Source organism: Glycine soja, chromosome 15 (assembly GCF_004193775.1).
Source record: "Glycine soja cultivar W05 chromosome 15, ASM419377v2, whole genome shotgun sequence".
In the NCBI taxonomy this organism is placed as follows: domain Eukaryota; kingdom Viridiplantae; phylum Streptophyta; class Magnoliopsida; order Fabales; family Fabaceae; genus Glycine; species Glycine soja.
This window is the reverse complement of record NC_041016.1, coordinates 39,074,171-39,101,705: the sequence shown is the minus strand read 5'-3', so window position 1 is coordinate 39,101,705 and position 27,535 is coordinate 39,074,171. Positions and strand designations below refer to the sequence as shown.

The following is a 27,535-nucleotide window of genomic DNA, read 5'->3' as shown; positions in this document are numbered from 1 at the left end:
GATTAATTTGTTCTTTAAATAGTGCACTTTAATTTAATATATAAAATGAACTTAAAAATTCATGTAAAATTATGAGTTGCTAGGTTTTGAAGAGAAAAAAATATAACCTCATGATTTATAGATTCGGATAGAATATAAAAATATATTATAAATATTTAAAATTATATAAATCATATCATTGATATGTATAATTATTTTTTAAAAACTAAATTAATAAAAAAAACAGAATAGTGCATAATTTTTAGAAATTAAAATAACATGATTATCATTTAAATATAACACACATTTATCAGAAGACATTAATAAAAATAAAATATTTTCCAACATAATTTATTTTATATTTAAAATTAAGATTTAAATCTAAATCATTTGATTAAAAGATAAAGTAACAGTGATTGGTTTTATTTCTTCTTTTTTTTCCTCTGTTTTCTTCTATTTTACATTTTAGACATGTTAATTAGGTGTTATTTAATTTTTGGGAATTTCTTTTTATTTTTCCTTGTCATGACATCATTTTAATTTATATTTTCTTAATTATCTTTGTATGTCTTACTTAGTCGTTAATAAGGAATGCAAAAAAATTATGCAAAAGAAAATTTCTCTATTTTTTTTACGTGATATCCAGATACAACGTTAACTATTAGGGCCGGATATTTATAACATTTTATATATTATATGAAGTCTAAAAACAAAAAGGCACCATATATATTTACAAAAAATATAAAACATTTTTTATTTCTAACGGCAAGTCACGTTAAGAAAAAAAAAACAGGTATATAAAACTCAAAAGAAATATATGATAACTAAAAATAAATATCACTGTATTTGAAGGCTCTCAGACATATTCAAAGCAAAATAACATATTGAATGTTTTCCTTTGAAACAATGTGATCAAATCTTCAAATAAATTAATTGTTTTTTTCTTGAAAGGAGAGGACTTGATTGGACACCTCATTTATATTTTAGGGCCACCAAGAAGCAGCCGTGTGGGACAGTTTCTTTGTAAATCCGCAATTCTCTCTCTCCCGATAACGTAGAAAGGGGAGGGATCTGCAAATCCGCAATTCTCTCTCTCCCGATAACGCCACAACACAGTTTCTTTGTATTTCACAGTACAATCAAGTAAACTTGTTTTTCTTCTCTTTTATATTGATCCTTTTGATCTATTCTGAACTTCATTAATGTCTTCATGTTGTGTTTTTCTGTTACTGATTTCTATTGTTCGCTGCGTTTCGTTGAAATGAATGCTTTGTTTGTTTGGTTTAGACCAGAGAAATAAAGTAAATAGAAATAGAAGGAAGATAATTTGAAAAAGGAAAAATAAATTAGAAATGTAATGATATGTTGTCTTATAGTTGAAGAGAAATAAGTGAGGAATAATATTTTTTTTTCAAGAAAATTGATCCCTAAAGTCATTTTAGTAATTTTCTTAACTCAATACTCTTAGTATTGGTTTTTGATTGTTTAGATTATTATTAGAATTAGCACGATTTGTGTATTTGTTCCAGACCTATTGTATGTTCATGTGGATCATAATAGAGCTTTAATTTTTATTTTATTTTAAAGCCCAATAATTTTTACTCTTAAAGTTTAAAAGATTTTCCACATAAAAATCATAATGCATCGTTTGTTAATTTTATGTTATTTACTTATATTTATTGATTACTCCTTGCAAATTCTTGTAAGTGACATTTTCTTTATTTCCTATTGCCTTGTTGTAATAGGTGTAACAATAGAAAATTAAGCTGTGCCAATTTCCTTACACTTATGTTAGCTCAACAACTAAAATTCTTGGTAATTTCTCTCTTTCTCTCCGTCCCTCAAAATTGAGTTGTTTTGATTCTTGCTTGCTATATCTGTGGTGCCAATTTCTACACCTTTGTTTGTAAGTGTTTTCTCTATTCAAGGCAACCAACAAACTTGATAATTTATAATCATATAATGATAAAGAGGGAACTAATGTTAGAATCAAATAAAAATGTTAGTATTTTTTTTCCTCTGATTCTGGCTCCGCACACACAGCACGCTCACTAACCACACTCATTGGCCATTATTAACTAATTGAAACCACAGGATGTAGTAGGAAGATTGAGATTAGTTAGTTGTGTGTTTGGATTTTTATTCACACAATTTGGATGTACATCCAAGAAGCAACTAGTAGTGCGTGTTTGGAATTTGGTTAAGACGAAAGAAATTATATTTAGATTGTAAAAGTTATAATTGTTAACTTTTGACATTGGAGACTTAAAATATTACATTTAAAACGTGAAATCAATCAAACTAGCATGTAAAAGTATGGTTAAATGAATGTGGTTAGGAGATATCCTGTTAAAATTGATTAATTATATTTTTTAAATAAATATTAATCATTAGTAAAATTAATAAATACTTTCTAGTAATATCATAATGAAAAGGAAAAATGATATTTGACTTTTAAATTAATAATCATTGGCAATTAGTTTGATTTTATTCATTGGTAATTGAATTTGAAAAGTCAAAGGCTATTGAATAGTGTATGAGAGACGAGAGTGAGACAGGAGGCTAATTTGGACTTTGGACATCTGCATTTGGGCCAAATGATGAGGCCCACAGGCTGTTAATATACGTTAAGGGTGGACCACACAGTCCAGAAATCCAAAGCATCCTAAGATGGCTGAGCACGTGTGGCTGGCTTGGATGAGTGAGTTGAGGGATAGAAAGAACATTAGAATTTAGAACTAGTAGTAGTGATTGAGTGCAGAAGAAGCTGCTTAACATAAATGGGATTTAGAATTAGCAGTTCCTCCTCTTCATCATGCTTTTGTTTGCAACGTGCGCTTCTTGCAAAGGAAGTAAGCTGTGCCAAAATAGGTGTAACAATAGAAAATTAAGATCAAGAAAACTGTTCAACACGTACATAGAAGAAAGCATTACGCATGTAACGTTTCTTGTTATTTTTGAGTTGTAAATAAAAATAATAATTTCTAAAAATAAATTTTATTATTTCTTTATTAATTTTATTATTTCTTTATTGGGTCTATGAGTTTTAAATTTACATTTTATAATTTATAAAACTAATTTTATTCTTATTTTGGATTTCTAATTTATAAATCAGATTGCTTGAAAATATACAAGGACTTGGTTGGCCTTTGATCGTGGCTCACGATTGCTCTGTAACAATTTTTTATTTTATTTTTTATAGTTATTCCAACGAACAGAAATTGATTAATTAATTAGTTAATTAATCATACTTGGTTAAACAGGCTATCTGTTGAGAAGCTAGCTTCCACTGTGCTTTGGAAACTCTCCACTCCATGCAGCTATACTGAAACGGAATCCTGGTATTCCTTCTAATTCACACCAAATTACTAGCTTGATTTTTTTTCCCGCACATTAATGAATATATATATATATATATATATATATTTATGGTATTTTAGTTTAACTAAGAACTTAGTTTATAACTTATAGAACTGGATTTATGGTATTATTATCTGATTTAGGTATAAATCCTATTGTATTTGGTGATCATTTTGGCATTTTGAGTTTATTTAATGAAGAGTTAAACTGAGTGCGTTATTTCAGGGGCTGGTACATGTTTCCAGTGCTTCATCATTCCATGTTTGGATACTTTGTTTTGAATGGTAAAATAGTTAGGTGCTCTACTAGCTAGGATATAAAATCGACATGTTTAAAGAGCAACCAATATTGTATGTTTGCACTTCCTTTTATGTCTCACACTGAACCTACAAAAGTGATCCCTCACCATTTTGTTCCGCAACACCCCTGCATGTTGGGGGCACGTGTTGATTCACACCATGTTACCCTTCGAATATCAAAAGGTTCAAGCTCATAATAAATTTTACACATTTACAAATTACAAAACATTTACCAAGAAACAAGCACATTTATATTTGCTTCAGGCACTTAAACATCACAAAAAAAATTAATTCACGAGTAGATCGATTTGAAGTTCACGTCACATCAGCCTTAAAGTTCCATTATAATAAGATATGATGATTTGAATTTCACGTCATTATTCATGAAAATGTCACAATAAATAGAGCCATGAAAATGTTATGCGAATTTCAAAATCTCGAGTCAAATTGTGATAAATTTAAGAACTCTCCTTTCTAGAATAAATTTAATATAATTTAGAATAAATTGTTCTCATATCTTCTGAGCGCTTATTATACTTAATCTTACTCTTTTTTTTATCATACGCAAGATTGTCTTATGTAGGTGTTCATTCAATTATTTCTTTGATTCTTGCTTTCATTTTGGACCGTGCTGCTCATCATCACAGGTACAAATGTTTGTTACCAATGAATATTTTTATTACGTGTTTACTGCCATTAATGACAATTGATATATGCTATACAAATTGTGTTCATGATGAGTGAACCTTAGATTCCCGTTTGAGATTGGATGCAATGATTCTTGCGGACAGTTTGCATTAATCATTGTATTCAATCTTGAATTGTCCGTTTGGACAGTTTGGGGAGACTGATATTTTTATAGTAGATTCATGTGTTAAGGTTTAAATTATTTTGTTTAATTTGATGAAATTTCGGTAATGCATTTCTAGTTGTTCTCTGAGTGCATACTTGATTATCGGAAAGTTAATTTCACCGATTTCATGTCGTGTACTTGGAGACCAATGCGAAATGCTGCCAAAATTTTGTCAAATTTAACAAAATAGAATTAACCCTGATGTATGAAGCTACCATAAAAGACGGTCTTCCTGAATGGGATAGGGTCACACCTTTAATAAAAAAGTGAGATTTTCATGCATCGAATAACTTTGAGAGTATGACCGAGTTATTACTTAGATGGATCAAAGTTGGATGAATGAAAGTCGCATTAGCCCAGAATATGAGGAAGGCGTCGAGAAATTCTTACAATTTGCTTCACAAAGAGGTCAACCGGATGAAGATGGAAAATATTATTGTCCTTGCATCAATTGTTTGAACGGAAGACGACAAATACTGGATGACATACGAGAGCATCTGTTGTGTGATGAAATTAAGAGAAATTATACGACGTGGATATGGCATGGTGAAATGACAGACATATAGAGTGGGCAACAATCCGAACCATTTGATGTAGAAATGGGAGATCGCTTGGAGGATATGATTCGTGACCTTGGACAAGAGTCTTTCCAGCAAGCACATGCCCCTGTGTATGAAAGATTGCAGGGTGACTCAAAGAAGCCTTTGTATCCGGGGTGCAACAATTCCTTGACGCTATTGTCGGCAGTGTTAAGTCTGGTTAATGTCAAGGCTAGATATGGATGGAGTGACAAAAGCTTTACTTCATTGCTTCAAATAGTGCACAATCTGCTTCCACAGGATAACACATTGCCTAAAAGCTACTATCAGGCAAAGAAGTTATTGTGTCCGATGGGTATGGAGTATCAGAAGATTCATGCTTGCCCTAATGATTGCATACTGTACAGACATGAATTTGAAAAAATGTCAAAATGCCCTAGGTGTGGGGCGTCACGGTACAAGGTGAAGGATGATTTAAATAAAAGTTCTACTTATATATATTTTATGTGTGTGTACACTAATTGTAGTTAACGTTTAATTAATATCCAAATTTCATTATGTATTTATTGTAATAGACAAAAAGGAATAACTGAATGTGGTTACTACGTGATGCACTGGATGTCCACGATAATCTTAGGATCTTTCAGGAATAATTGAGAGACGGTAATTGTTTATTACAAACAAATTTGGTTTTTTTTTTTATAATTGTTATTACATTATTAATTTATTTTTTTATTTGATCATGTAGTATTTTAATGAAGTTAGACCATTGGAAGCAGAGAGATTCAAGGCACTTCGCATACAGTGGGCACAGTTTTATCTAAAAGTTAGAAATCAAACATAGGATGTTAGGCAACTATGTAACTTTAGGTTAATTAATTAGTTTACGTACTTTACATTACATTTTTTACAATTGTTGTTTCATCTTAACATTGAACAACCTTTGTTGATAGCTAGTTTTTTGCTAAAATCTATTTGAAAATTGAATGCAAATGATATATGTTGTGTGCTGTGTGGTCTGATTTTAAATTTACAGGTTAAATTTTGGTTTTTTTTTATAAAAACAAAGACATTATATAAAAAAAATTCCTGAAAACAACATCGGTTTTGGGTTAACATCGGTTTTTTTTATAAAAAAACCGATGTTAACTGTTAATAGCAACACATTCGTTAACATCGGTTTTTTCAAAAAACCGATGTTAACTGTCAATAATAACACATTCGTTAACATCGGTTTTCTGTAAAAAAAAACCGATGTTAAAATTCAATAGTAACACATTCGTTAACATCGGTTTTTTATAAAAACCGATGTTAACGTAGGTTAACATCGGTTTTTTGAAAAAACTGATGTTAACTATCAATAGTAACACATCCGTTAACATCGGTTTTTTGAAAAAACCGATTCAAAAAACCGATGTTAACCCACGTTAACATCGGTTTTTATAAAAAACCGATGTTAACTGTCAATAGTAACACATTCGTTAACATCGGTTTTTTTATAAAAACCGATGTTAACTATCAATAGTAACACATCCGTTAACATCGGTTTTTATAAAAACCGATGTTAACCCACGTTAACATCGGTTTTTATAAAAACCGATGTTAACTGTCAATAGTAACACATTCGTTAACATCGGTTTTTTATAAAAACCGATGTTAACTTTCAACATTAATATACATTTTCTGGGTGTAATTCATATTGGCAACATCGGTTATTTATATAACCGATGTTGGTAATTTTACGTTAACATCGGTTTTTCAAAAACCGATGTTAACGATAATACTATCAACGTCGGTACTTTCAACATCGGTTGAAAAACCGATGTTGAAAGTCATAAATAACCGATGTAGAAAGCATATTTTCTAATAATGCAGAGGTATGTGTATAGGCTATTGAAGAAAGTGCACCATAAAAGGGGAATTTCTTCCAAGTGCATGACTGTTCTAAACAACTTGATGTATGACATGTTTGACAGGCTGGCTTTTGAGGCTTCTAAGCTTAACAACTACATTGGACACATGACATTGTCTTCAAGGGAGATTCAAGGAGCAGTGAGGTTGGTTTTGCCAGGAGAACTTGGAAAGCATGCAATTGTTGAAGGGGTCAAAGTTGTTAACAACTACACATCCTATGATGCTTGATGTATACAGATCTAGTTCTCTAGTAGTTTAGACAAGATTTCTATGTTTAAATCCATGATGTTGATATATAAATATGTACTTAATTAGTTATATGGTTAGTTTCTTAATTAATTAGTTGATGTGTACTATGCTAAGTAGCCAGAGATGTGTTGTTTTTTTTTTTGCATAATTAATATTGGTTGCTTAGTTTAATTTAACCTTTGTTTCATAATTAATATCTTTCATGTTAAAATATAGAAATAATCGATGTTACTATGGAGTAGTTAACATCGGTTTGGTAAAAACCGATGTTATGAAGTTGATTTTAACATCGGTTTTAAGAAAACCGATGTTACCTAGTTGATGTTAACATCGGTTATTTTTAAAAAACCGATGTTGTTGTCATTATATATTAAAAATCTGAAATTGCAGAACCCACGCGCTCGAACCCTATCGTTCTTCTTCTTTCTCCTTCTGCCTGAGTTCGTCTTTGTTGCAAACTGGCCTGCGCTTCCGTGACTGCAACCACATTGTGGAGTTCGTGTTTGTGGAGTTCGTCTCTGCCACTTATCTATTGAGGTACGTCCTTTCGTTTTAACATTAGGCGTTCCTTGTTTTAACATTTGCTCGCTTTTGCAGGTCGAAGAAATCTAGGAAAGGAAAGAGTCCCGGAAAGGGTGGGAATCGATTTTGGAAGTGCATTGTGGTTCGCCTTAAGACTACCAGGGCGTTCTTCTTCTTTATCCTTCTGCCCTAAGTTCGTCTTTGTCGCAAACTGGGCTGCGCTTCCGTGACTGCAACCACATTGTGGAGTTGGTCTTTGTGGAGTTCGTGTCTGCCACTTATCGATTGAGGTACGTCCTTTCGTTTTAACATTAGGCGTTCCTCGTTTTAACATTTTCTCACTTTCACAGGTCGAAGAAAACTACAAAAGGAAAGGGGGGGAAGCGATTTTGGAAGTCCATTGTGGTTGGCTTTAAGCCTCCCAGGGAAGCCATCGAAGGTATGTCTCTGTTGTCAAGTTATGTCTAAATATGAAAAAAATATAATGCTTGAAATGGAGTATGGGTGTGAGATGCTAAAGTATATTGATTTCTTGCTCTTGTACTATTTGCATTGTGGGGATATAGTGCTGGATTTGTTATGGGAAATTCTTTGATAAACCTAAAACTCTATATGTCATCTTAAAACCTAAAACCTAATGGTGTGATTCTGCTGTGAGGATATGATAAACAGCCTGGGGTACCTTTCTGCTAGTGATTCCTGTTGATTAATCCACTTGTGTTTCCAGAATCTAATTTTCTCTCCATCTCCCACCTTCCACCTCATGTTATTTTGAATAACCATTCCCTATTGTGATTGATTAAAAACGTGTTTTAGATCCCTCCACTAAACAAATTGCTTTGCTGAGTTTCCTGTTTCTTCAAGGTTCCTCCATCCACCATATTTCGATTTCAGAACTATGGTCCACAGCTCACCATTTTCTTGCATTAATTGCCACTTCCATTTTCCAAGTAGTGCGAGGTTGAATGTTTCAATATCCTTGATGCCCAAGCCAGCCTTTTCTTATGGTAAGCATACCGATTTCCATTAAATCCATGCAATCCTTTTGTGAATTGCCTTCTGAATTTCTTCGTCCATGAAAGGTGCCCGAAGCTCGTTATTCTGTTGTTGATTAACAGTTTGAAACCTGATTCCATCAATCTTGGGTCGCTGACCAATTGGTTCTTGGAACCTATGGAAGAAAAAGGATTTCACCTCTTCCTTCACCTTGTGTGGGTCGTCGGTCCATGAACCATCAATGAATACCCCCCTGATAGAATTTCTATTTCGGTTAACATTCATCAATAGGTGCAAAAAACCTGTGTTACAATCGCCTTCTTTTAACCATCTTCATCTGGATTTCTGCCTAAGTAAGGATTGATGGGCTTGGGCAGCAACCCAAAGAGATTCCTGTAACTGCTTCCTCTCCAATTTTTCTTGCTCCATTAATTGTCTATGCATTGAGTTCTCCTCCAGTTTATTTAAATCTGATTCCAGCTTTGTGACCTTTTTGAATGTATCTCAACAAACTTCTTCTTCCTCTCTCATGAAGAATTCTTCTTCTTCTTCCACTCAGAGGAAGTGTGCTTTTGCTAGAAAGTGTGCTAGGCTGGTCAAAGAGCAAAGGGCTCGTTTCTACATCATGAGGCGCTATGTCATTATGCTCATATGCTGGCATGAGTACAATGATTCATGAAACACAACAAAAAGGATCTACCAAGTTAAAAAAAAGTTCTTTTTTTTTCTTAAGTCCCTCTTTCTTCAATTTGTATGAGATCCTTCCTGTTGGGCATGAGCTTTTTCTTGGAGTCAACAAGTGTACATAGAAATTTTTTTTTAATTTGTCTTCTGTTGTGGGCTAGAATTATTGAATCATGGTTTTTTGTTAGGTTGGGGTTTGAACTTCCATTGAAGAGAGCTCATCTTCATGGTTCTGGTGGTGTTTTTAAGTTTAATTTTTTGTGTACCTGAGAATAGGGCAGATATATGGTACATTAGAATTGATATCTTCTCCCCCCATTTCATTGTCAAATAGATATCTTCTCCAGGAGAATTTCCACTCCCAACCAGATTCTCCAAAGATCCCCATGCTTGCCACTGTCTTTAATTTTTGGGATGATATTTGATATAATTCTGGGTATCTGTCTTTAAGAGTAATTCCATCTCCCACCCAAGAGTCTTCCCAAAATAGGATTTGATTACCACTGCCCAGTTTCCAGCGAAATTGCTTATTGACAGCAACCATGTTGCTGTGATGAATAATAGATCTTAAGTCAGACCACCAAGAGGAAAAAATCTGCTTAGGAGGGCCCTCTTCCAAGCCTCTCCAACCCCTGTACTTTGAGGTGAGTATTCTGCTCCATAGATGATCTTGTTGCTGGAACATCAACCATTTCCACTTCATAAGAAGAGCTCTATTAAAAGCCATCCAGATTGGGTCTGTTCAAGGAAGGTTCTACAAATCTGCCTTGGAAGTGCTGGAGAATTGCAGCCTTAACCACAGCAGGATTGTCTACCCATCTACCCTCAATGTGCAACCCTCTCAAGGCATTCCTTCTTCTGCTAAAGTTTATAATTTTGTGAAAATAAGAGGTGTTGCCATCACCCTCTATGATCCACTTGCTTCTAGACTTCTGTCTCAATATTGATTCATGAAGAAAAGACTGCTCCCATAGGTCAGCCTGTGTCCTCTTGAGCTCTTGGACTTGCTGATTAGAAAGGTGAGCTATTTGAGAGTTCTCCAAATCATTCAACTTTTTCTGTGTTTGCTTCACCTTGTTGCCCGAATCTCCACAGTTATCTCTGCTCCAAGTTTTTAGCCTATGCTTGAGGTTTTGAAGTTTGCATTTTAATGCATAATCCGCCATCCCATAGGCTGATTTGCGGACCAGCAGTCCCTGACCACCTTAGTGTAATCCTTATTAGATAGCCAAGCATCAAAGAGCCTAAAAGGCTTAGGGCCCCAATCAGTATGTTTAGAATTCATGAGAATGGGGCAATGATCTGAATAATTCCTTTCAAGGCTGAATTAGGAACTATCAGGTCATTTACATAACCAATCATCAGAGGCTTCCCTACACAGGGAATATCATCTACCTCCATTGCTTCTTTTCTATCTCTGCACTCCATAGAGGCATAGCTGTGAAGAATATCTGAATTAGTTGTAGCTGCCTCCATGCCTATATTTTCTCCAAGATGCCATAAGTGCTGAGCCTCTTCCAACACCTCTGCACTGCACTCAATAATGCTTTTTAGCCTCATTTCTGCTTCCACATTACTCTGATTGCTAGCCTTATCCTGGTTGGGAGTTTGAATTGCTGAAACATCATCTCCTTGTTGAAGCCGAGGGTGATTTCCCTCAATCTGCAGGGGTCGAGCTTTAAGGAGGGAGTGTTTTTTGCTGTATAGTATGATTCAATTAAAACTATCAGTTTATGCCGTATACATGGTAAAATTTTGACTATGATAGGCAAAATTGCCTTATTGGCCAGAATTTGTTTATTGTTGCAGTGAAATTTTCTTTTTCTGCTGGTTTAAGTTGATTATGGATGTTGTATTTTAATTGAAATGTAGATAATAGGCTTTAAAAGGGTTTAAATACATTGTGGATAATTTATGTATGCTTCTTTTTAGGCTTATCATTTACTACTGCTAATTTGCGTTGCTGTGGAAGCTCTTTGATTATAGCAACTCTAGGTACGTTTGTACGGTCTACTATCTTTATATGTATTATTATAGACTACTGTTTTGACATTTGTCGTAGCATTTATATACACATATGCTGCTGTATTTGTTTGGTAGATAAATTGTTGTATTTGTTTGACTAACTTATCTAAGATCAATTCAGTATTTATCAATAGTACTCCTCCCCTAAAGCTATCTTTGAAATCCAGCTTGTGCTGTTGACACACACACACACACAATCACAGATCCACACACACACAAACACACACACACGCACACACAGAGCCAGACACACAAAGACACACACACACAGCCACAGACACACAAACACACACACAAACAGCCACCCACACACCCACACACACACAACCACACACACACACCGACATAGACACACACAACCACACACACACACACAAAGCGACACACACACACAGACACAAACACACACACACACATAGCCACACACACAGAAACACACACAGAGAAACACACCCACATCCACATACACACACAGAAACACACACACACCCACACGCACACACACACACACACACAGCCACACACACAAAAACACACACAACCACACACAGAGAAACACACCAACATCCACATACACACACAGCCACACACACAGAAACACACACACACCCACACCCACATACACACACACACACAACCACACACACAGAAACACACACAACAACATACACACACAGCCACACACAGAGAAACACACCCACACCCACATACACACACACACACACACACACACACACACACAACCACACACACAGAAACACACACACACCCGCACCCACAAACACACACAAACACACACAGACAGTCACACACACACACACACAGACACCATCAACATTTTCCTATAATTTTCAATAAATTTCCATCTTTCAATTTGTTAATCAGTGCCCTTAAGTGGTATATGTTATACATGTTTTCTTTTTTGTTTTTTTTATCAGCAAAGATAAGTATATATATAGATAATTGAGTACCAGAGGTACTGAAATACAATTTTTGTTGTCCAAGCTAGTGGTTTGAGATTAGACTGAATGGAGTCTAAAAAGGAACCACAGCCAGCCCATAGACCATATTAATGAAAAGCTGCTAATCAAAAGTTCTATTCTGAGCTATTACACTATCCCTTCTCTAAGATTACTAGACCATTGGTTAAAATGACAAAAAAAATCCTTCTCCAAATGCCTCAGCCAAGTCCACAACAAGAAAGCTGCTTCGCTAATCAATTTGTTGCTGTCTAATGTTTCATTGGAGAATACTATCGTATTCCATTGCTGCCAAATGGTCTAGGTCACTGCCACCCACCAGCATTTCCACCTAGTAGCCCTTCTCCCCTCATTCAATATATCTCCATGCTGTAGAAAATGTTGTCTTGGATCTTTTGGAAAAGTTGCAGATTTGTTCACCCAGGATAATGATTCCCACCAAATACGGATGATTCTATTGCAGTGGAAAAACAAATGTCCTTCTTCCTCTTCCTCTCTGCTGCAAAATGGGCAGTGCCTATCCAATATATCTATTTGTCTCCTGTGTAAGTTTATTCTAGTGGGTAGTCTATCTCTAAGAAGCCTCCATGCAAATACTGCATATTTGGTTGGAATCTTCAGCTGCCACAGCTCCTCAAAAGCCCTGTCCTTGATCCCATCAACTATAGGCCCCCTCATTACCTTGTATGCAGATTGCACCGAGTAGCTCCCACTTGGATCTGCCATCCACACCCGTGCGTCTCTTCCATTTTGCTGAATAACTGACCTTTCAACATCTTTTAGGAAATTGACAGCCATTGTTATCTCATTGTCGAACAATGGCCTTCTCCAAGATAGATTCCACTCCCACTCCCCATCTTTGTACCCTCCCATCTGCTGTATTAATTGATTTTGTTGTTCCGAGATTAGGAACAATCTAGGATATTTAACTTCCAATGAAACCTCATCATGTATCCACTTATCCTCCCAAAATTTAACCCTTTCTCCGCCCCCAACCCTTCATTTGAGATCATTGAAGATGCAGAAGCTCGGTGGAGATATGCATTGATGACATCATAAGTACCATTGTCAGCAGAGACAAACTTTGTCAGAGCTCAGAGCTAAATGCATTGCAAATGCCTAGCAACTTTGAACTTATGTCGAAGTACACATCAATCCATTTGTCCTCCCAATCACTCAGAGGAAGCTCAAGGGTAGTCATAAGGTGAGGATTTCATACCCACAGACCCTCATGATACACACTCACACACATATACCCAACTACAATAATGAAGCATAAGCACCCTTGAAACCCAACATTTGAAATTAGTTACATAAACAACCGCTGATGTCTATATTTGTCTGTAATTGAATTTGACCTTTTGTATGTTGTTGTATGTGATTAGTGTAATTTGCTATATAAACAATTGTTGTTCATGGTGAGTGAACCTTAGATTCCCGTTTGAGACTGAATGCAATGACTCTTGCGGACAGTTTGCATTAGCCATTGTATTTAGTCTTGAATTGTCCATTTGGACAGTTTGGGGAGACTGGTATTTTTATGTTAGATTCATTCGTGAAGGTTATTATTATTTTCATTAATTTGATTAAATTTTGGTTCAATGCATTTCAAGTTGTTCTCCTAGTGCATACTTGATTATCGGGAAATTCATTTCACCAATGTCATGTCGTGTACTTGGAGACCAATGTGAAATGCTGCCGAAATTTAGTCAAATTTTTGTAAATAATGGTAATCCTAACGTTTGAAGCTAACATAAAAGACAATTTTCCTAAATGGGATAGGGCCACACCTATAAATAAAAAAGTGAGATTTTCATGCATGGAATTGCTTAGATGGATCGAAGTTGGATGAATGAAAGTCAAATGAGCACAGAATATGAGGATGGCGTCGAACAATTCTTGCAATTTGCTTCAGAAAGAGGTCGACCGAATGAAGAAGGAAAATATTATTGTCCTTGCAGCAACTGTTTGAATGGAAGACGGCAATTACTAGATGACATACGGGACCATCTATTGTGTGATGGGATTAAGAAGAATTACACGACGTGGATATGACATGGTAAAGTCACAGACATGCAGAGTGGGTCCCAATCTGAACTGTTTGATGTAGAAATGGGAGATCGGTTAGAGGACATGATTCGTGACCTTGGACAAGAGTCTTTCCAGCAAGCACACGCCCCTGTGTATGAAGGATTGCAGAGTGATTCTAAGAAGCCTTTGTATGCAGGGTGCAAGAATTCCTTAACCCTGTTGTCTGCTGTGTTAAGTCTGGTTAATGTCAAGACCAGGTATGGGTGGAGTGACAAAAGTTTCACCTCACTGCTTGAGGTAGTGCATAATCTGCTTCCAGAGGACAACACATTGCCTAAAAGTTACTATAAGGCGAAAAAGATATTGTGTCCGATGGGTATGGAGTATCAAAAGATTCATGTTTGCCCCAATGATTGCATATTGTACAGGCATGAATTCCAAGAAATGTCCAAATGCCCTATCTGTGGGACTTCACGGTACAAAGTAAAGGATGAAGAAGAAAGTAGTTCTGATGAAAACTCCAACAAGGGCCCCCCAACAAAGGTTTTGTGGTATCTTCCAATCATTCCAAGATTTAAGCGTCTTTTTGCTAACGAGGACGACGCAAAAGACCTTACCTGGCATGCAAATGGAAGGATTTCTGATGAAATGGTCCGTCATTCGGCTGATTGCTCCCAGTGGAAGAAGATTGATGGTTTCTATCCGGATTTCAGGAATGAGCCAAGAAATCTTGGACTTGGACTAGCCAGTGATGGAATGAATCCATATGGCACCTTAAGCACTCAACACAATTCATGGCCAGTTCTGCTAGTAATTTACAATTTGCCTACTTGGTTGTGCATGAAGCGAAAATACATGATGTTGTCTATGATGATATTGGGCCCAAGACAGCCAGGAAATGACATTGATGTTTATCTAAGTCCGTTGGTTGAAGATATGAGAAAGTTGTGGGATGAGGGAGTTGTAGTCTTCGATGCGTTTCGCAAGGAGACCTTTGAAATGAGTGCAATGCTTTTTTGTACCATTAATTACTTTCCAGCATATGGGAATCTCAGCGGTTACAGTGTTAAGGGTCATCATGCATGCCCCATCTGTGAAGAAAATACAAGTTACATACAACTTAAACATGGGAGAAAAATAGTCTACAGTAGGCATCGCCGCTTTCTAACACCCAATCATCCTTACAGACGACTTAAAAAAGCTTTTAATGGAAGTCAAGAGCATGATATTGCACCGATACCGTTGATTGGTGAGTAGGTATATCAGCGGGTTCAACACCTGAATACTGTATTTGGGAAGACCCAAAAAAAGGATAAAAGTCAGAGTTGCATATGGAAGAAGAGGTCCATTTTCTTTGATCTTCCGTACTGGTGTGATCTTGACGTTAGACATTGTATTGATGTTATGCATGTGGAGAAAAATGTTTGTGAGTGTGATTGGGACGCTCCTTAACATTCAAGGCAAGACGACGGATGGCTTGAATACCCGTCAAGATCTAGATGATATGGGTATACAATCACAGTTGCATCCAAGGTCTGATGGGAAGAAAATTTACTTGCCCCCAGCCTGCCATACTTTGTCCAAGAATGAGAAGATAAGTTTTTGTCAGTGTCTTCGTCGGGTGAAGGTTCCACAAGGATACTCTTCAAATATTAAGAGCATTGTGCAGTTGAAGGAGCTTAAGCTTGTAGGGTTAAAGTCTCATGATTGTCACGTGCTCATGCAACAATTGTTAGCCGTGGCTATATGAAACATCTTGCCAAACAAAGTCAGGTTAGCGATAACTCGCCTGTGCTTTTTCTTCCATGCTATATGTAGCAAAGTCATTGATCCAATCATGTTTGATGAGTTGGAAAATGAGGCCGCAATTATACTGTGCCAGTTGGAGATGTATTTTCCCCCTGCTTTCTTTGACATCATGATTCACTTGATTGTGCATTTGGTTAGAGAAATCAAATGTTGTGGTCCTGTTTATCTACGGTGGATGTACCCGGTTGAGTAATACATGAAGATCTCAAAAGGGTATACAAAGAATCTATATCAGAAGCATCTATTGTTGAGAGGTACATTGCAGAAAAAGCCATTGAATTTTGTTCAGAATACTTAGAGAAGGCTAAACCTGTTGGGCTTCCTGAGTCTCGGCATGATGACAGAGTGGGTGGTAAGGGTTCAAGAGGACTGCATGTGATCACTCCAAGTGTAGAAGATTTGTTACAAGCTCACTTGTATGTCTTGAACAAAAGTAATGAAGTTTTGCCATACATTAAGCATGAAGCTTTAGTCAAACAGAATAATCCGAAAATGTCAAAGAATAGGGTGTTGAAAAAGCATAACAAGACTTTCTTTGATTGGTTTAAAGATACAATCTTTGCAGATGAGAATGCTTCAGAAACATTAAGAAAGCTAGCAGATGGGCCTAAAAGAAATGTTATAACCTGGCAAGGATACGACATAAACAGGTATTCATTTTACACAAAAGCACAAGATGACAAAAGTACAATGCAGAACAGCGGGGTCACCCTAAGGGCTGAATCTCAACACTTTGTAAGTGTCAATGACGCCAATCCCTGTGTAGCTTCCATCCCTTACTTTGGGTTCATTGATGAAATTTGGGAGCTTAACTATGTGAAATTTACGGTATGTGTTTTCAAATGTAAATGGGTTGACAACAACACCGGTGTGTGCACCGATGATATAGGATTTACGCTGGTAGACCTAAAGAAACTTGGTTACCACAATGACCCTTTCATCATGGCAGAACAAGCTAGACAAGTATTTTACGTGCAAGACCCTTGTGAGGAAAGGTGGTGTGTGGTTCTACAGCGCAAAACAATTGGTGTTAATGTAGAAGATGATGATTCATACATGGACACCTATGTTAGTCCTTTGGCCGCTCAAATCACTCGTAACGTTGTCGGAGAAGAAGAACCTGACGACGTTCATGCTAATCGAAATGATCATGATGAAGGAGAATTGATTAACATTGTCTAATGTAATTTTCTACAGAGACAGAGGTCACCAAAGCAAGTAAGTCACAGCTACATTTTTCTCTGATTGAGGCATCGGTTTTTTGTTTTAGATGGTATCCTTAGGACTTCATACAGCTCATGTTTGTCGCCAGTTTCATCATCCACCACCCTTTTCTTCTCTGTCTTCTCACGTTTATTGTTGTTAAACCCATATTTATGCTTTCTTCCCTTCATGTCTTGTTTTATCACAACTTTAGCCGAATCTCCTATCTTTAGCACAGTTGAATCTCCTGTCTTATTCTCCAATGACACACTTTGATGGCCTGTATCTCTTTTCTTCGTATGTTCTAGTGCTTCAGCTTCAGTATGCATAAAGCAATCAGAATTTTCCAGTGATCACCAAAGGCTTCTGCATCAGCATTGACACTCTCCACCCTCTTTGGTTTATGCTTCTGTGCCGCATTCCGTGCTTCCTCACTATAAATCTCAGATTTATTAGAGATTGCACTAGAAGGATCAGCACCAATCTGTGCTTCTTCCTCGTCTACCAGCTCAATATCTTTCCTTTCAACTTTTGTTTTGTAAATTACACTGGAAAATTCTGATTGCTCTATGCATTCTGAAGCTGAACCTCTAGAACATACGAAGAAAAGAGATACAGGCCATCAAAGTGTGTCATTGGAGAATAAGACAGGAGATTCAACTGTGCTGAAGATAGGAAATTCGGCTAAAGTTGTGATAAAACAAGACATGAAGGGAAGAAGGCATAAATATGGGTTTAATAACAACAAACGTGAGAAGGCAGAGAAGAAAAGGGTGGTGGATGATGAAACTGGCGACAAACATCAGCTAGATGAAGTCCTATGTAGATCCTCCTTATTCTCAAAGAGGGGAACGAGCAACAATTTTAAGGTTGTACATTCAGGAACTAAAGAATTCAAAATAGCTAGTAATAAGAGGGATTTGTTTTTGGGATTTTCTGAGCACCAAGAGAGGCTACGTAAGAAGCTTGCACTTGAGGAGGGAAGGATATTTGCAGCTAATGAACAACTTTCTTAACTATTTGTCCTTCAGATTTTACTGTTTCTTTTTGCTAATATGTAAATATAAATAGTATAAGGCTATGGCGTAAAAACATGGTCTATATTTACTTCTAAGATTGTTAGGGGTAAAAAAGACCATGTCCATAAGCTGGAGGAAGCTACACAGTCAGGAAGCGTTGATGGCGTCATCGACCCTCCATCCCCGGTCAGACGCCACATGAAGTAGAAGATGGCTCGCATGAAGAAGACATGGGAGATGACGACTGAGGCCGCAAAGGAAATCGCTGAGAAGATTGTAATTCATTTTCAACTAACCATTACAATTATGTTTCAATATTTTGAGAATTCCATGTACCACTGTGTGTTTTCTGTGCAGGATTCGTTTGAGGAGCAGGCCACACAGGGATCGTTCGTCCCCCATGGACGTCAGGATGTTCTCGCTGCTACTATTGGACGTCCAGAGCACCCTGGACGTGTCCGTGCTGCTGGAGTCGATGTCACCATCAAGCAATACTTTGGATTGGCTCCACGGACATCCCGCAATGCTTCCTCCCTGCCTCCTGACGAATTGCAGCAGCTGACCTAGCAGATCAGGGACCAGCTAGAGGAGTCCATCGCAGAGAAAGTGACAAGGCAGGTCATGGCATCCATCAGCCAGCTTCAGTCGCAGATGCAATCTCAGGGACTCGCAGTGCCTCTAGAGCCTCTGGTTGGTCCCTCCGATCCTCGTGTGAGCACAAAGGGGAGTTGTGTTGATCCCTCAGGAAACGATCCTGAGACGGGTGACTCTGACAGGTGCGGCTTGTACATAGAAGCAGATCTTGCCCGCCTGGTTGCCATGGGGAAAGTTTATGAGGGATCCACTGTTGTTCATAACACTCTTTTGTTGCCTGGCCAAGTAAATGTAAGTGTGGAGGAGGTTACAGATGCTGATGCTCTAGTTCCTCTACCCACTGATGAGGTTTCCTTAGTGGGGCAGGCACTTCACACCTTCCTTGCTTGGCCGACACATCTGGTCAAGTCTTTATCACAGTAGGTACTTATTGTCCTTACTATATGTTTCTTCTTTTTAGATTAATTCATTAAGCGTGCCTCAAATTAGGCTATTTAACTTTGTTTCATGAACAGGTAGTTGTGTCTCCGGCAAAACCACCTCCGAAGCCCGATTTGGAGGTCGATGATCCGCTTTATCTGATGACATTGACCATCCCAGAGCTTTTCTTGAGGCCTTATCAGGTTAAATGGGATGCCACCGTGTTTAGGGTCTTTAATCCAGATTTCCCCCTCTACATAAAGCACGAAGACCTCTCAAAAATTGCACGCGGTGGTCAATGTCTCAACATATTAGTGTTACAGTTGTGGATTATGTAAGTCTTTATATAAAAGACTTTTAATTACCTAAGTTATGGCTTTCAATTCATAAATATTTAACTTTGACTTAACATAAACATGCATCTCACTGAAACATGTATGCAAGTGGGGAATTCTGATATCTATGGATTCCTCGAGCCACAGTCCATTCAGAGGTCTGGGCAATCGCAGTTTGAGTCTGAAAGTTACATAAAGAGTTGGATGCAGAGTTCACAACGCGATGTCTATCTTGGAGCCTACCTAAATGGGTAAGTTACAAAATAACTAAATTTAGTTAATGTTTACTAATGTACTAACCCATTTTAGGTTCCACTGTAGTGGACACTGGCAAATGGTGGTCATCCTGCCCAAGGAACACCTAGTTGTCTGGTTTTGTTCATTGCATAACAGGCCAGACAACTACCTTAAGGGGATTATTAATAGGTTAGTGTTCTTTTCAATACATTTGCATTGTAATACCTCAATGTACAACACCAGTTTTTAATTATTACTCATATGGAACAGTGCTATCAAGGGTCTTGATGACGCTCCACAGCCTAAAGCAAAGGCTTCTGCTACGAGGATTGTCGTCAAGGTACGTCATTTACATATAACTTCCACTTATATATATTTCTTTATGTGTCTGTACACTAGTTGTTTAATTAATATCCAAATTTCATTATGTATTTAGTGTAATAAACAAAAAGGAAGTACTGAGTGCGGCTACTATGTGATGCACTGGATGTCCACCATCATTTTAGGAACTTTTAGGAATAATTGGGAAGCGGTAAGTTTATTTCAAACAAAATCGATTTATTTATAATTTGTATTACATTATTAACTTATTATGATTTATTTCATCATGTAGTATTTTAACGATCCTAGACCATTGGAGCCAGAGAGATTAAAAGCATTGCAGATCCAGTGGGCATAGTTTTATCTCCGAGTTAGAGATCAGGCCTAGGATTTAGGGACATTATCTTTAGCTTTAGTTTACTTTGGTTTAACATTTTTTATGTAACATGAACATTGAATTCATTTGATGATTGTTCTTTATGATAAATCAATTATTTGATGTTTATTATCATTAAAACTGCTTGAAAGCAGAATAAAATGTTTATTTGCTGTGAATTGGGCCTGAAATTGTATTTGACAGGTACAATTTTGGGTTTACTGTAAAAACATAAAGTATATATAAAAAAATACTTGAAAACAACATCGGTTATTAACAAAAACTGATGTTAATATCATAAACAACATCGGTTATTTACAAAAACCGATGTCGATATGAACCTTAACATCGGTTGTAATAGAAAACCAATGTTAACATTTGTATATTAACATCGGTTATTTGTGTATAACCGATGTCAGCGTTTGTATTTTAACATCGGTTATCTGTAAATAACTGATGTCAACTCTTGTACATTAACATCGATTAGTTATAAATAACCGATGTGAACATTTGAATATTAACATCGGTTATGTACACATAACCGATGTTATACACAAAGAACTACACCAATTAAGTGTATGCATCATCAACGTTGACATCGATTTTCTAGCAAAACCGATGTTAATGGAATATATTAACGTCGGCTATCATAAGAAACCGATGTTAATGTATTACATGAACATCGGTTTTTCTAAAAAATCGATGTTCATATAACATATTAACATCGGTTTTACTAGAAAACCGATGTCAACGTTCATCATGCGTACACTTTTTTTTGCTGTTGTTCATTGTGTTGAACATTGGGTATTTAGGGAACAAATGTTGTCATATACATGTTAACATCGGTTCTCCAAAACCGATGTTAACATTGATACATTCAACATCGGCACTTTCAACATCGGTTTTAGAACCGATGTAGAATGTTCTAAATAATCGATGTTGAAAGTGTATTTTCTAATAGTGCCTAAAGGATCAATTTTGGATTATTTTGGGTGGTTTTATGGAATTTAATCTTGTTCTCATGCTTTTAATTGCAAATTGACTGTGTTTGACGGACCAATTGATGTCTCGATATGAAATTGTGAAATTGATATGTTCTTGTGTTGAGTGTGAACCTTAGAACTTTGGGTTTTTCTAATTAGCGTGAATTAATGAAATTTAACGAGGGATATACCGTAAGGGGGGAGTGAGTTGTCTTGTTTATACCATGGGTATGTATATGTATGCTTAATTTAAATTAGAGGGGTTATATATAGAGAGAGAGAGAGCTATACGATTTTTTATACACGTTAATTGTCATTACGACCTATTGCATTGGTTCCAATTTCAAAACTCATGACAAACCTCAAATTGCTTTTTCATATGAATAATTCTTATGGTTTGGATTCCCCGATTTTGGCATTCAAAGCATCATCATGCCCCTATGTCCTTTGTTTATAATAATTAACAATATGTGTGCGTGAGTGTTAGATAGATATATGGGTTGCTTTTCAAATGTTTTAATAGCCTAATTCGTTTATCATTGCCTTGCCTTCCAATTCATGTAATCTTTGTATTATTAGATATGTGAATAGGAATTATTATGGCCTCAAATTGCACGTGTTGAGGAACGACCTTTGTACCATTATTGGATAAGTTGAAGGATGCTTTCCATTAATTATTGCATGCATGGTGTGAGTTTTAATAGTTAATGGACATTATTGTCTAATCAAAACTGCGTTAGAGGCTTTCTTTCTCCACCTAAAGTTATATTCCTCAATTGTGTAAACAATACTCGAACTTAGAATGATTCCAAAAATTATTCAAGTGCTAGAGTTTGAGAATATTATGGTTAGATGTGATGTACATGTGTATGTTGTACCTTATGAATATTGTTATGAATGTTATGAAGACGTGTATTTGATTCATGAGGCGTGATAAATTGTTATATTGAGATCATGAAATTGTGGTTGTGATTGTGTGTAAGTGATGAATTGAGTATGTGATAATTGTGAGATACATGTGTATTGAGATGTTGTATGTGACACCCTCTACCCTGACATACATATAAATAAATAAAACATATAAAAATATTGATCAACAAATTCATGTGGGTAAAAGGTTCACATTCACTTCACTATTACCAAATAAGACTTGTTAATAACATATTCGGCTCAAAACAAGACCATTAAAGTTTACAAAAAATAATGTTTTGTTAAATTAGTGAGGTAAAATGAAATAAAATAACATTATGCAATTAAAATAAAAAATTATCTCCAATGTCACATTCCATCAGAGCATTGTGTCCCAACGTCCTCTGGCACGAGGTTCTTTAAAGTCATCCACCTAGTCATCTGCTCCCACGAACACAAGGTTCGAGATCATCACAAGATCCAAACACAAATAGCACACAGGGAGTGAGTTATCACAAAAAAAAATAACAAAACAAATAAACAAGACATAATCAAAATAAATTATAAAAATATTTATAACATAACTCAACTTAATAGAACTCACGTCACTTCACAACTTTATCTTTAAAATTCGTTTTTAATCACTAGTCACATTACACATGAATCACACACTCGAGTCAAGACGCAATAACACTCATCAATTTCATAATAAATAATTAGCAAACGTTATGCAACAATTATACTAAAACTCAAGCTTACATGCAATGTGGTACCATGTCAGTGAAAAACCACCATGGGGCGCTTAGGAGTACATAACAAGACACACCACACAATGGGTATGTCAGGTCATTCTCACTAAGTAAAATCATAAGGTGACTAGTCAGGGTCACTCTGCTTTGCGAGAATGCTCCAACCATATATGATCAACATAGGCTTAAAGGAGCACTCAAATTGAGTGTCTTTACCCCCCAAAGCCTAGAATCCGAAGAATCCGTCAGGGTCTCACCTCCCGGATTTAGATCTAACCCCTAAAACAATTTTTGCAAGCAGACACTACTCATGAATTATACAATACTCATGACCTCACACTTGTGTTTCAAACACGTTTAACACATTGCGCTACAATTTAACACTGGTTCCTACTAGGAACCTACACTTTCTCTTTAACACTGCGCATAAACACTTTTCTCAATATAAACACTGGTCGGGTTATTGTATATGTTAGTACTTAGCTCTACTGAGTTTTAAAAGATTGGCTAAGATTTTGTTAAAACATAAGCACTTAGACAATGAAGGAAAGCTGGAGTTGCTGCACATGATGTCCAACGTTATGTCAAAGAATAAGATCGGGCTGCACAATGCACAAGGCAAGATGAAATGTCAAATGAAGAATTGAAGCTGCAGGATTCACGATGTCGGATACAATGTCCAGGACATCCTGCCTGAAAATACTGGAATTGCTAAAAGCATTGAAGCTGCAGGATCCACGATGTCGGATACAATGTCCAGGACATCCTGCCCGAAAATACTGGAGTTGCTAAAAGCATTGAAGCTGCAGGATCCACGATGTCGGATACGATGTCCAGGACATCTGACCCGAAAATACTGGACACATAAATCTGTTATATCTTTAACAGATTATTGTGCAGTTAGCAAGAGATTAGACGATCTATCTTTAGGAACGAATTAAAAGATAATTAAAGTTCGAATTACAAACTAGAAGAGTTCGTTCAGGGATTAAAGATTAAAGATTAAAGATAAAAACTAAAAGATCAAACTGTATCTTTTAGATCTTTAAGTGCAGATTTTTTCAGAAGAATGATAGATCTCATCCAGCACAAGAAGTTGCAGCCCAGATACGCTCACTGCTATATAAACACGAAGGCTGCACGAGTTCTGCACCAAGTCCGGGATTGAAGAGTTATTTTGTGAGTTTTGGGACTTGAGTGTTTTGTGAGCCACCTTGATGTTACTCTAACATCAAGTGTTGGACCTGAGTGTGTAGAGTTGATCTCTAGTGTGTAGAGTTGATCTCTTTTGTTCAGAGAGCAATCTCTGGTGTGTCTTTGATTTATTTGTAAACACGGGAGAGTGTTTGAGAGGGAGTGAGAGGGGTTCTCATATCTAAGAGTGGCTCTTAGGTAGAGGTTGCACGGGTAGTGGTTAGGTGAGAAGGTTGTAAACAGTGGCTGTTAGACCTTGAACTAACACTATTTTAGTGGATTTCCTCCCTGGCTTGGTAGCCCCCAGATGTAGGTGAGGTTGCACCGAACTGGGTTAACAATTCTCTTGTGGTATTTACTTGTTTAATCTGTTAACACACTCAAATATAACCTGCATGTTCTGAAGCGTGATGTCGTGACATCCTGTACGACATCTGGCATTGGTATCAGAATTTCAATTGGTATCAGAGCAGACACTCGAAATCACTGAGTGAGATCTAGGGAGATAAATTCTGATGAACATGGAGAAAGAAGGAGGACCAGTGAACAGACCACCAATTCTGGATGGAACCAACTATGAATACTGGAAAGCAAGGATGGTGGCCTTCCTCAAATCACTGGATAGCAGAACCTGGAAAGCTGTCATCAAAGGCTGGGAACATCCCAAGATGCTGGACACAGAAGGAAAGCCCACTGATGAATTGAAGCCAGAAGAAGACTGGACAAAAGAAGAAGATGAATTGGCACTTGGAAACTCCAAAGCCTTGAATGCCCTATTCAATGGAGTTGACAAGAATATCTTCAGACTGATCAACACATGCACAGTGGCCAAGGATGCATGGGAGATCCTGAAAACCACTCATGAAGGAACCTCCAAAGTAAAGATGTCCAGATTGCAACTATTGGCTACAAAATTCGAAAATCTGAAGATGAAGGAGGAAGAATGTATTCATGACTTCCACATGAACATTCTTGAAATTGCCAATGCTTGCACTGCCTTGGGAGAGAGGATGACAGATGAAAAGCTGGTGAGAAAGATCCTCAGATCCTTGCCTAAGAGATTTGACATGAAAGTCACTGCAATAGAGGAGGCCCAAGACATTTGCAACATGAGAGTAGATGAACTCATTGGTTCCCTTCAAACCTTTGAGCTAGGACTCTCGGATAGGGCTGAAAAGAAGAGCAAGAATCTGGCTTTCGTGTCCAATGATGAAGGAGAAGAAGATGAGTATGACCTGGATACTGATGAAGGTCTGACCAAAGCAGTTGTGCTCCTTGGAAAACAGTTCAACAAAGTGATGAACAGAATGGACAGGAGGCAGAAACCACATGTCCGGAACATCCCTTTCGACATCAGGAAAGGTAGTGAATATCAGAAAAGGTCAGATGAAAAGCCCAGTCACAGCAACGGAGTTCAATGCCATGGGTGTGAAGGCTATGGACACATCAAAGCTGAATGTCCCACTCATCTCAAGAAGCAGAGGAAAGGACTTTCTGTATGTCGGTCTGATGATACAGAGAGTGAACAAGAAAGTGATTCTGACAGAGATGTGAATGCACTCACTGGGAGATTTGAATCTGCTGAAGATTCAAGTGATACAGACAGTGAAATCACTTTTGATGAGCTTGCTACATCCTATAGAGAACTATGCATCAAAAGTGAGAAGATTCTTCAGCAAGAAGCACAACTGAAGAAGGTCATTGCAAATCTGGAGGCTGAGAAGGAGGCACATGAAGAGGAGATCTCTGAGCTTAAAGGAGAAGTTGGTTTTCTGAACTCTAAACTGGAAAACATGACGAAATCAATAAAGATGCTGAATAAAGGCTCAGATACGCTTGATGAGGTGCTACAGCTTGGGAAGAATGTTGGAAACCAGAGAGGACTTGGATTTAATCATAAGTCCGCTGGCAGAACAACCATGACAGAATTTGTTCCTGCCAAAAACAGCACTGGAGCCACAATGTCACAACATCGGTCTCGACATCATGGAACGCAGCAGAAAAGGAGCAAAAGAAAGAAGTGGAGGTGTCACTACTGTGGCAAGTATGGTCACATAAAGCCCTTTTGCTATCATCTACATGGTCATCCACATCATGGAACTCAAAGTAGAAGCAGCGGAAGGAAGATGATGTGGGTTCCAAAACACAAGACTGTTAGTCTTGTTGTTCATACTTCACTTAGAGCATCAGCTAAGGAAGATTGGTACCTAGATAGCGGCTGTTCCAGACACATGACAGGAGTTAAAGAATTCCTGGTGAACATTGAACCTTGCTCCACTAGCTATGTGACATTTGGAGATGGCTCTAAAGGAAAGATCACTGGAATGGGAAAGCTAGCTCATGATGGACTTCCTAGTCTGGACAAAGTACTGCTGGTGAAGGGACTGACTGCAAACTTGATCAGCATCAGTCAGTTGTGTGATGAAGGATTCAATGTAAACTTCACAAAGTCAGAATGCTTGGTGACAAATGAGAAGAGTGAAGTTCTAATGAAGGGCAGCAGATCAAAGGACAACTGTTACCTATGGACACCTCAAGAAACCAGTTACTCCTCCACATGTCTATCCTCCAAAGAAGATGAAGTCAGAATATGGCATCAAAGATTTGGACATCTGCACTTAAGAGGCATGAAGAAAATCATTGACAAAGGTGCTGTTAGAGGCATTCCCAATCTGAAAATAGAAGAAGGCAGAATCTGTGGTGAATGTCAGATTGGAAAGCAAGTCAAGATGTCCCACCAGAAGCTTCAACATCAGACCACTTCCAGGGTGCTGGAACTACTTCACATGGACTTGATGGGGCCTATGCAAGTTGAAAGCCTTGGAGGAAAGAGGTATGCCTATGTTGTTGTGGATGATTTCTCCAGATTTACCTGGGTCAACTTTATCAGAGAAAAATCAGACACCTTTGAAGTATCCAAGGAGTTGAGTCTAAGACTTCAAAGAGAAAAAGACT

At 37.2% G+C, this 27,535-nt stretch overlaps 1 long non-coding RNA gene across 1 annotated transcript; it reads left to right on the top strand.

The window, feature by feature from the left end:
• The first annotated feature begins 989 nt into the window (after positions 1 to 989).
• On the top strand, positions 990 to 4,286 carry LOC114386720. The gene is made up of 4 exons (XR_003661152.1): positions 990 to 1,122; positions 1,725 to 1,794; positions 3,243 to 3,320; positions 4,208 to 4,286. It is a non-coding gene; the product is annotated as an uncharacterized LOC114386720 (long non-coding RNA).
• Positions 4,287 to 27,535: the final 23,249 nt, after the last annotated feature.